Raw genomic sequence first — 13,088 nt, forward strand, 5'->3', positions numbered from 1 at the left:
AACCTCTCACAAATGCAATCGAAACAAACTCTTATAAACACGGAAAATGGAAGTAAAATTATTCATCTGTCCTGATTAAGGATAAGCCAATCTTTAAAGTTTTGAAGTCGATAATTAGATAATTAAAATTGTCAATACATGGTCTCTGTCACTTTAATTATACGTACAAGTCACTCGACCATGACAAAATGAAAAAAATTACGTCTTGTCTTGTATATTTATAATTTACGTTCCTATACGATTTAAAGGTATATTGTGTATATATGTTGTAAAAATGGTTCTGCAAGCTGAAAATAGAAGAAAAAAACTGTTTAAAATTGATGAAACATCCACAAATGTTGAATTAAAATAAACTTTACTGAATACTTCATTTGATTTGGAATTTTAGCGCACATTTTATCCACTGTGCTTCTGCACAGTATACCGTTAATTTTTGAACCCCAGTTAAAAAATGACTTATCAAGTCTACTGTCATTATCTTGCATTAAACCGTGTACAAATTTACCTACCGTTAATAATACCCCAGCGACTCGGTAACGAGAAACTTAAATTAATTAAAGGCCGAAATTTAACTTTTACTCTTAATGGAACGTGATATTTGTTGAAAACCAAGTACCCCTTTTTATATTCGATTCAGACATTGTTAATCATGCTTTTGACACAATCTTAATCACTTTCGACAGCTGACTTTAGTTCTAAACCACGACACCTCCATACAATGGCACTGTATTTATTTCATTCTAAATAGGTATCGGTGTTATTATTTTTTATGAAACAACATTTTTTAAAGTCCTGTTTTGTATTGTATGCACGTACCGATCTACTTATTATTTTGAATGATATTGAATAATTTCTTATTGTCTTTTATTCTTTTTTTGATAGGCATCCTATTATAACTTTATTTTTTATGTGAAACCGGACAAGAATCGCAACTGTTCCCAACCGTCTGGAGCCACGGAGACTATGGCATCCCTAATTGGGGTATGTTTTGAGGCTGAAGGTAGTGGAGAGGTGAAGGAGATGGGGAAGAAGAAGGTAGGGAAGTACCTGGCTATTCAGATCTGGACACCAAACATAGTAAAAGTCATTTCAAGCAACTTTTCAATTTTGAATAACGGTCTTTTACCAGGGCGATACTGAGAGTATCTTTCACTATGAATCCTGATCCTGAGGCAAATATTTTATAAATCATTTCTCTTTCCGAAATCCTTAAATTAATTAGGTAGAAATTATTATAAATAGTATACTAAAATTAGTTATAATAATTACTAGTATAATATAAAATTAGGAATGATTTTTTTTTCACATTTTTAAATTATTTATCGTAACAATCACTTATTAAAATAATATTTGATTGGCGGCATTAACCATTGATCTTCTAATTATTAAAATTGCTCGTAATCTTAACCCATTGATAGCTGATTATTAATCCACGAACCAGTATCCATTATCATTAACTTGTAAAATCAAAAGATTTTACATGGGTAAGAAAAATTATCAATTAAATTATTATATGGACGTTTTTAAATCCCAAAGAATGAATGAATGAAATAAATTAGAATCACATTCATTTTACCATATGAGTTTGTTCATATGAACTTTAATAAAGCCATGGAAATCGATATAAAAGCTTTTAGGCAAATGGAAATTCAGCTTAAAAATTCCTTTGTATCTTTTGAGGGTGAAAAAAATATCGGTTTTAAAAAAAAATTATTGCAGGAATTGCAATAAAACAAACACCGTCAATTTTAAACATCGACCAACGCAGGTTTAGGCGTATACAATATAAAATTCATTGGCTTTATCATTTTCATCCCTAGAGAGATTAAAAAATATACCTACTGCTTGTGTTTGTTTGAAAGGCTAAATAATACTTGATGACGTTGAAATTTTTTGGTATAAACCAAATATTTACTCATACGATTTGCCGTGTATAATGCTGTGTTGCGTTACCTCCTTCTTTAGCTAACGTTTCGAACTGCACTACGGTGTCCATCATGTGTAAAACAAATATTTTCTAATTGGGATTTAGAAGCACGCAATAAACAAACGTTAAAACTTACTAAGACCATGCACTACGTAGTTCCCCGATATTTTTTGACTCCCCTTGGCCGGGAGACCTATCGGTCTTCGGCCCCTTAAATAGCGGCATAGTTTGGTAAAAATATTACTACGTAGTGTAATATTTTTAATCGAGCCGCTATCAAAAACACCCCTTACGTAGATGGCGATAAGGTTTAAATTCCCGCTTAACATCATTAGCCTGTTTTAATTTATACAAAAAAAAACATGGTCAAAAAAAGACTTTTATTTTATTTTGTGGATGTTCAGGCATATATATTTAAAAAAAAATCCGATCATTTTACAAATAACTTAATTTGCCACATTATACAATAAAATCATAACCGAAAATGGGTTCGTAAGTAGGAGATTTTGAACTTTAAAGCAGTTTTCATAGGCCGTATACATTCTTTTTTTTTCTGGGCTTATAAAAAGATTTATCTAAAAAACACTCGATTATTTCAAAGGCCAAGATGTATTCTACTTGCAGTATTTAATTAAAGCATCTGAAACATTTCTAGGCGACCAAATTTTCAAACCAAAAACACATGATTTTGAATTACTACGTAGTGCATCGCCTTAGCGATTATTTTCCAGTCCAGAAAAATTCTTTTTCTTTTGAAACGAGTTATGCATTAGAAATTTACAATAAAATTCATTCGCTTAGATTTCCATAACGTTTTATTTAAAAACGTTTTCTTACGATGTTTTTTTTTTATTCCATAATTACTTTTTATTCTTTTGGCGCCTCTATTTATGCCGTAGTTGATGATAATAATAATAATTTATTCTGGACCACCGATAAAGTGTTAGTTTATTCCACCGTTTGATGGCGGGTCGGTTTATAATAATTTCTCTTACATTGATGCTTTTAGACTTGATGTCACTATGTTGGGATCATACCCCTCCCCTTCTTCCTCACTTACATAACGAGCTGATGCTAGAAACATTAAATGACGGAATGAATACTCCCTCTCCAATTAAAACAGTTACATCACCGATGCACGTCCAAATTCGTAGTCTTAACAAAGGATGAATAAGTTTCCATCAAATGCGAGCGCTTTGAATATTGAAATCATCTGGCAGTCCATCCGATTATGAATGCATGTGATCTTCACTCTCTTTTTTTATGCCATGTGAAGTCTGTCGGTTTATAAATATAACTAAAAGTCACGTTTATGAAGAAAGTTCACATGGTTCTCGTAATCATATTTACGCAGTAAATCATTGTTAACTAATAAATAATAAACTATGTGATAAAATTATGTTTTTTTGTTTCCTATGTTTTAAATTGGGAGAGGGTAAAATAAAATCATATAAATAAGTCGTCTAAACGTGGTTATAACCACAGTTTGAAAGCCGAAACAGCTGTAACAATAACAAAAACCCAAAAATACTTGCAGAACTTAATAATTATATTATTTCATTTGATTTTAATTATGTTAATTTTTTTTTATATAACACTAATAATTTAAAAAAATGTGTTCAAACTAATCGGTTTCTTGTTAAAAATGGGACTGCAGGCGTTTAACGAATGCATTTACAGAGGTTACCAAACAAGGTATCAGTTAAAAACGAGTGTTACAAGTGTTCATACAAACATTGATATTGATATTGACTTACCGTATTGTCACATTCCGTCATGATATTTATTTCGAAAAAAACACATGTTCTCAATTTATTCTGAAACTAATGTTTTATCGGGAAATTGACATGCTTTGACTTTTTTAATACAGTGTGTAAACACGAACTGATCATAATAAAGAAGTATAAAGGAATTTATGTGGATTATAATTTTTTTTCTCTGCACCAACCATAACAATTTTTGAAAGATGATTCATTCATCTTGTTGATTGTTAAATAATAATAGTTCACTCCTTTGATAAAATAATTAGCTTATAATGTTTTATCGCGTCATTTTAAGTCCACGCTTAAAGTAAAGGTCAAATATCAATTGATCACGTGAATCAGTTACCCGACAATGAGCGTTGGTGCTAGTAAAATAAATAAAACCAAAGAGTAAAAAAAATAAAAATATTTTCAATGTCAGTGATTTTTTTTGTTCGTATAGTATTAAAAACATCTTAAATCATTGTATGTTTGCACGATGTGAAAAGGCACGTGTTTTAAAATATTTTTACGTTCTCTTCCTTCATTTTTTCTCCCCAAATTTTCATCAGCCTTTGAAAATTTGATAAAGGTAATCTTTAGTTCAATAGTTCCGCAATTTATTTATTTATTTATTTAACGCCCAGAGGGCTTTTACATGGTTGGTAGTATAATTTTAATTTGACAAATACTTTCAAACATAAAAAATAAGAATAAAATTACATTTGATAAAAGCTATGCAACAAGTCATACAAACACAAGAAACAAAAACAGAAAATTACAGCTATTTGTTGGTTTACATGATTTGTGAAACATCTTGCAATGTAGGACTCTTGTGTTTTATCTAATTTGTACCCGGCGTTGCTAGGGTTATTAATAATTTTGGGTAAAGTTTTGAGGTCGCGAATTCTAGTGTATCTGAAAATTGGTGCATTTTTAAGTTGGAAATAAAACGATTGAAATTGTATCACTTGAGCGTGCCATCTCTTCGTCGGGCTTTCCTGACTTCTTGAACCATTTACTTGAATATTATAGAATCTCTTTACATCCCTTTCTTCGTTCATCACACGCGCCAAATTTTACCGTATATAAGTATTTGATTCACTTGGTCGTATCATATATTTATGGGGCATCCTCGATTTCTTCTACGATTCACTTACTTGTGATGCATTCTCATTACACCTCTTTCTCCTTTCATTACGTACGTCTCATTTTACAACAAATTCTTCTACCATTCACTTCCACGTCATGCATTCTCCCTACGCCTCTTTCTCCTTTCATCACGTACGTCTCATTTTACCACAAATTCTTCTACCATTCACTTCCATGTCATGCATTCTCCTTACACCTATTTCTCCGTTCATCACGTACGTCTCCTTTTAACCACAAATTCTTCTACCATTCACTTCCACGTCATGCATTCTCCCTACGCCTCTTTCTCCTTTCATCACGTACGTCTCATTTTACAACAAATTCTTCTACCATTCACTTCCACGTCATGCATTCTCCCTACGCCTCTTTCTCCTTTCATCACGTACGTCTCATTTTACCACAAATTCTTCTACCATTCACTTCCATGTCATGCATTCTCCTTACACCTATTTCTCCGTTCATCACGTACGTCTCCTTTTAACCACAAATTCTTCTACCATTCATTTCCATGTCATGCATTCTCCTTACACCTATTTCTCCGTTCATCACGTACGTCTCCTTTTAACCACAAATTCTTCTACCATTCATTTCCATGTCATGCATTCTCCTTACACCTATTTCTCCGTTCATCACGTACGTCTCCTTTTAACCACAAATTCTTCTACCATTCACTTCCACGTCATGCATTCTCCCTACGCCTCTTTCTCCTTTCATCACGTACGTCTCATTTTACAACAAATTCTTCTACCATTCACTTCCACGTCATGCATTCTCCCTACGCCTCTTTCTCCTTTCATCACGTACGTCTCATTTTACCACAAATTCTTCTACCATTCACTTCCATGTCATGCATTCTCCTTACACCTATTTCTCCGTTCATCACGTACGTCTCCTTTTAACCACAAATTCTTCTACCATTCATTTCCATGTCATGCATTCTCCTTACACCTATTTCTCCGTTCATCACGTACGTCTCCTTTTAACCACAAATTCTTCTACCATTCATTTCCATGTCATGCATTCTCCTTACACCTATTTCTCCGTTCATCACGTACGTCTCCTTTTAACCACAAATTCTTCTACCATTCATTTCCATGTCATGCATTCTCCTTACACCTATTTCTCCGTTCATCACGTACGTCTCCTTTTAACCACAAATTCTTCTACCATTCATTTCCATGTCATGCATTCTCCTTACACCTATTTCTCCGTTCATCACGTACGTCTCCTTTTAACCACAAATTCTTCTACCATTCACTTCCATGTCATGCATTCTCCTTACACCTATTTCTCCGTTCATCACGTACGTCTCCTTTTAACCACAAATTCTTCTACCATTCACTTCCATGTCATGCATTCTCCTTACACCTATTTCTCCGTTCATCACGTACGTCTCCTTTTAACCACAAATTCTTCTACCATTCACTTCCACGTCATGCATTCTCCCTACGCCTCTTTCTCCTTTCATCACGTACGTCTCATTTTACCACAAATTCTTCTACCATTCACTTCCACATCATGCATTCTCCCTACGCCTCTTTCTCCGTTTATCACGTATGCCTCATTTTACCACAAATAATTGTTTGAATCATCTCATTCTCACGTGTCTTCGAATTTTTTTACCATTCACTTCATGTAGTATCATGACATTCAGATTGTTACTGTTAACAAACTACCATTTTTAATGATAAACTAATGTTTATAAGACAAGGTTTTTATGCATAGCACAAAGGATAACAAATTATTATAATCTGCTCGCCTGAAATATCCATACAAATTGAAAATATCACCCGAGTAAAAATAAATGTCGCCGACGGGAATAAATATCATAATAAATCAATAAATAAATTGGGATAAATCCTCGGTAAATTTACTCGGGAGATATTTTCAATTTGTGTGGATATTTCAGGCGAGTAATTAATGCTAATAATAATTTGTTAATATTACGATGACTTTAATTGGACTATGTATCATATTCCGTTACAGAGTCTACCTCAGGTACGACTTATCTACCGTTCACTCTCCACCCCTGGAACTAATAAGAACCAACATAGAAATTTTCAACGAAATCGGCCCAGTATTTTTTGGTTCTAAAGGGACATAGCCTTTTTATTTATGTTGATTATCTAAAAACTTATCTAAAATATAATATGGGGTGTATTTATTATTACCACATTATAATTGTGAGGCTAGTACAAGTACGGACTCTGTATGAATATTGGTTATTATGTAGCAGCCAGAAATTGTAGGTGTCAATCCGCCGGCCGGCATGTGGCTTTTCACCTTACAAATATGATAATCCTCATTATACTTGCTTTGTGCTCTAAAAATGGTTTTATATACGGAGAGGTTAAATCTCACTCGCAAATAATTCATAACATTTTAGTACAATCTGCTTCCATTTCTATTTAAGATATGTTTCTCCTCCGAAAGATTTGCAATGTTGTCTCGATAGCCGCCATTCATTATTTATAGCCGGTCGAAATAAACAGGAAGCTATTTATAAAAATAACTATGAAACATCTCACAAAACGAGAAAATTTGGTATTTAATGTTTTCGGACAGCTTGTAAGGTACGTATAGCCGTTGTCCTACATTTGGTCGATTTTACTGGTTTGTTGACTTCGAACTGCGGTACGTTTGTTTGGTGTTTAGCTGGTCAGAGAAAATGAGATGCACATGCAAACTACAGACTGCTTCTCATCAACCTTAACTAATATGAATGGATTGTAAGCAGTATTTTTTTTTGGAAATTATACTTGTACTCTATACGGGGGCCTCAGCACTGGTAACCCAGTGAGGCTAACCAAATAATATTTTATAAAAACTAATGTTTAAAAACGAAAAAAAAAGAAAAAAACGTTATTGTAATATCATTCTCAAAAGCTCGCACTGTGGTGTTCAAAACTGGTTAACTTTTACTTACACAAGGGTGGCGTGGAAGCCATTTACATGATAAAAACTAGTACCGTGCTGTTTGAAACTGATTAACTTTAACTTTAACAAGGAAGGCGTGGAAACCATTTTCATGACAAAAACTAGTACTGTACTGTTCAAAACTGATTAACTTTAACTTTAACAAGGAAGGCGTAGAAACCAGTTTCATGACGAAAACTAGCACTGTGGTGTTCGAAACTGGTTAACTTTAACTTTGACAAGGAAGGTGCCATTTTCATGATGTTTATAAACAATGTTGTAATTAACATTAACAATATATAATACTTGAAAAGCTGTGGCTATAAAATAATGTTTTTGCATTTAAATAGCCACGCATCTTATAATGAGGTTTGTCTTATTGAACAAAACAAAATCCCACAAAGGAAGCTTAATTTTTAATAAATAAAGACAAGTATTTACGCTAAATCGTTTAATAGAAGATAGTAAATAGATAGCACCAGTAAGATTTTATACGACAAAGTTCCCCCATTGGCTATAAGTTGGCGGCAAGTTTACCTTAAGTCTACAACAGTCCCGATTAAGCAGCAAAAAGATTTGTCAAATACACACCCGCTCTCTATTGCAAACAACGCTTTTTCTATGCCATGTTCACAATCAACCAATAGTACTTATTTCATCGCGTGTGTACGTTGAACTAAAGTAAGAAGGTACTAACCTACGGAGGTACAAACTTACGAAGGTAGGTACTGGAAATGTAAGTAATAACATACTCATACTTAGGTTAGGAGAATCGGTTGGTACTCCGCTCTCTACGCGCGCCGGCAGGTTTGTCAGTAGGTACCGCGGAAGTTAAATTGAATTTTCTATTTTCTTGTACGCCATTCGAAAAATTTTCTTCCATTTTCGGAATGCTCCGTGACACGTTGCGGAAATCATTCAATTGAGTCATTCACTTCGCAGAATATGTACTGAGAAAATATATTAACCAACATAACATAATATTTGTTGAACTTTTCCCTCGGGTTAGCTAGGCAACAGGAAATTTGTATTTACAATCGTCGTGTGAATTGAAGAATAATTACACATCATATTTACATGTTTCGAGCAAGAAAACTTTTGAACGGTGTGATTTGAATCTATAAAAATTTCACTGCTTTTTTGTTTTGAATTTCTTGTTGCAACAATTTTCAGGTTCCAATATTATTTAAATCTTTCCAAATTAAGTACACGTTCAGTATTACTAAGTCAAAATCCCGCGTGAAAAGCCCATAAAGAATCACAATTTTAATGTACTGTTGACAACAGCGTGTTGAGAAAAGCCTGTTGGCATGAAATAAGTTTTTTTATTAATCCTAAATCCTACAGTATTCATATTTAGAGCAATGTTAAACAGTATGATTGATGGACTTTGTCTTAAGATTTTTAGATAATTTAAAAAATGTTTTGCAGGTAAATGCAGCTTTATGAGGTTTTTAAATTCAGATTTATCGACCCTTAAGATATTTCTGCAATATAAAATATTAGCATTTCGCGACCCCACCTTTTAAAATAACGTTTATCCTTCCGTATCCAGCCACTACCCAACCTACCGACAGTGTTTGTATTGTGATGTTCCTTACATTTACGATGATAAAGTTTGACTGGTTTACGAGCAATTTTACTGTCCATGACTCGAAACTGTCTAACTTTCCATTGCTGACACATTCCTATACGATAATACATCTCAGATGTTTTACAACTCATCCTGAGCAACCGCACAACGGGATTTCTCGGATAACGTCAACTTACAAAGTAGGATGGTTATGCTCTGTACGCACACAGTATGTGCCTAATATGTATGTAGGCTTATTATATATGTAGGTACCGACACCAGCAAGGGTCACGGTGATTAGTAGTTACAAGTTATTTTCAAACCTTCTTGGCATCTTTGTTCTCGAATCCAATTCCAGAACATCATGTCTTTCCGCAATTAAATTCAACAAAAAGGAAAATTAAATAGAACATATGGACAGTGCAAAACAAAAGGGAAGCAAATCAAGTATAGGCGCACAATACATGTCATGCAAATATCATAATAAACGAATTTATAGATTGTTAACATAATGTCTAATATTTGTCCCAATATAAATAGTTCTTGACGCATAAAGATAATCAAAATCAGTTTGATGATTGAGTTTGATCATTCAAAATGTGTTGTATGGTTGAAACCTAAGAAATATGACAACGGTTTTTTAATATTGTAGATAGGTATGTATCTAAACCATATTAAATTATTAGGATCAACTTTTAGAATCAGAATAATATTAAAATACGAAAATGGAATAATAAGGACGGCTTGTTTCATAGAATATGAACGATTCATATAATTTCAAAGTTATAATTGAAGTTCTGTGGAAGTTTTTCTCAAGTTCTGTTATTATTTCAGCACGGGGCTGTTTTTCACACAGTACTTGGACAGAAACAGGAATTGAATACGACTTTCATACTGCTTTTTTTGTTTTGAATTTCTTGGTCAATGCAACAATTTTCAGGTTCCAATATTATTTAAATCTTTCCAAATTAAGTACACGTTCAGTATTACTAAGACTTTCATACGAACATTGCGTACTAAATTTGATTTAAGATTTTCACGGTCAAAAGTATTTTTGTTATTTTTTTTTGGAGTGTTATGCCGTGTTGCGCTAACTCCTTCTTTAGCCAACCTTTCGTATAACGTTACAGTGTCCATTATCAGGGCAGATGTGTCATGATGATGGACCCTGTAAATTCTGTGATACGACTCATCCTAAGCATAAGTACTCGAAATACCTACCTCTATTTAGGAATAAGTTCCTTTAGCAATCATCCGGGTTATATTAAAATTACAGAAAATAAAAAATTTCAACATAAATTGAAATATTACCTCCAACCAACTGTAACTGAACTTTTCGTATAATTTTTTCTGTTTTCCATAAACTTTTTATTTTCTATATTTACTAATTTTTTTAACTATAAGTTATTTTATACTACTGCTTGATATTTTTCTCTGCTGTATTGCAAAAACTAAACATTATTTTATTACAATGATTTAATCAACTGAGTGAAATTCATTCAAAAAATCACAAAAACCTTGTTTATTTATGTTGAAGATCATTTGTGTATTTAATTTATACTACGCTGTATTAAACAAGTAAGTAATATTTTACTTTATGTTAATCTGTACATAACATACGTACCTAGGTATAATACCAAATAAGTAACATATTAAAAACAAAACATTATTGCAGTCTTCTTTGCAATAAATGCAAAGTTCTTACCAGAAAATAATTGAAGATAATGTGAAAATTTAATTAGGTAGACTAAAGGACACGAGTTCAAGAATTGTTAATATTATTTTCAATTAAAAAAAAACCATATAAACTTAAGAACTTCCCAAAATCTATTTATAAAACTTTTATTAATGTTAGATTACTGGCTTTATTCTGAAATCGTATGGTAAACATTGCCATGAAATAATCGGAAAAAAATCTTTCAAATTACGTGAACTTATAATAGAATGTTGCATGATTCCTTAATTACCCCGAATACCAAATAAAGGCAATATTTTTTGTAGAAAATCGTGTAAAGTGTAGGACAGCATATGCGTTAATACATACCGTACTTACATAAGTTAGCATTTCTCATTACGGACACAAACACAGCAATATGTTTGTGGCCGACTTGTCGAACTTTCTCACGCTTGTTCCTTGTGCGTACAATGGTCACATATTAATTTACATGCTGTGCTCCCATGAAGCGTGCATAGCACGGTTCTTGGTTCTGCGCGTCAACAGTCAACACCATTAGAACTTTAGAACCTACATTATAGCTCCGGAACGCCGCTGACTGCTTCTTGCTCCGCGTCTTCCCGTACTTTCTGTTTATTCCTCGCAGTCTACACGTACTACTTATAATAATAACTCTTTACAAAGACTCTAAAAATGTGCGGATTTTGGTCACTGGAAAAATACCAAGGGACTGTATTTGTTTTGCTAGTAAGCCGTACTTACCATTGCCGTTAAACCACACTAGGAATGAGTGTTTCCTTACTGGTGTTTTTGGTTTCCGAGAACTGCCGCCAAGCATTTTATGTAGGTAGGAAAATTTTTCATTTCAAATAAGTTTTATTTTCGTAGTATTGTTTTATATAGTAGGTAGTTAACTAAGTGTTTAATTTTTCTATTTGTAAATAATTTATAAAATTGGTGTTGGCTAAATAAAAAACATTGTTCCCTACAAAACACACACACTTCTGAAATATAATTAAATAATCGTACGGCTTATACGGAGAAAAACAAGTATTACAAATTTATTAAGAATCCTACAAATTATTGTTAATCCGGTTAAAAACGAAAATTGAAGGCCTTAACGAATGAAACAACAGATTTTCTGAAATTTTTTTAGTAAATTACTTATATAATATTATCATGATGTCGGAACACGAGTTTTCGCATTTCGTCATTTCGTAAGTGCAAACGCACTTGGAAAAATTATCGGACCGTATGTATAATAAAGCAGAGATATAATTGAAAAATGATGAAATGAAGCAAAAATACAGAAGAATATATTTCATTAAAACCATATTTTTGCATATATACCTACAAACACACAGCACAAGCAGACATACATTTATGATTTACACCCATACCCCTATCTTTCAGGGGTCGTGGAAAACTAATAAATTTTCGCTGTGTGAGCATGACATGGAATTAACATAATTATTTTATTTTATCTAACATGATAATTAATTATTTTTTCCGGAATGTGGGCAGGTGAGTGCAATTCCACATATCCCATATAATCATCGGAAATCGAAATATTTCGATGATTATAATAATACATTATGTTATGTCTCATCGACTGTACCGAACTTCTGTCCTTTATTAACTTCAACATACCTTTGAGACGTACACGACATACAGTGGTATTCCACACGTTTAATTATAAAACAAATGCAGGATCTAATTCGCCAATTAACCGAGCTCTTCATACTCTAAATAATATTTGTCTAAACTCTAACATTGACATTTTTTCGGATTCACTGCCCAAATTCAAAAGTGGCATCATGTCAATAATTTAAACTATTCAATGCGCATACCTACAGACACACACACAAACACTCACACATACATTACACACACTCCTATATACTACACTCGTCACCTGGTAATTAAGGAATAAACATACCACTTAGCAGACACTACAAGGAAACATATCATATTCCTGTATATGGTTTCACCTCTGTAAATCATGTACTGTTTGTTTCTATAATATAAAATACAAAAAAATAAAATAAAAATAACACAGCTATGAAAATCATCAAAAATATATACATATAAATGTAAAAGAAG

General features: G+C 32.8%; 1 protein-coding gene across 2 annotated transcripts in view; it reads left to right on the plus strand.

Annotated features, from left to right (window-relative positions):
* The window catches only part of LOC149409338 (Krueppel-like factor 7), a 354,445-nt gene that overhangs the window by 86,507 nt on the left and 254,850 nt on the right, over positions 1-13,088 (plus strand). The gene's annotated exons all lie outside the window — the stretch shown is intronic.

Source organism: Hesperophylax consimilis, chromosome 31 (assembly GCF_061612785.1).
Source record: "Hesperophylax consimilis isolate HC1 chromosome 31, BYU_Hcon_1.0, whole genome shotgun sequence".
Classification (NCBI taxonomy): Eukaryota; Metazoa; Arthropoda; class Insecta; order Trichoptera; family Limnephilidae; genus Hesperophylax; species Hesperophylax consimilis.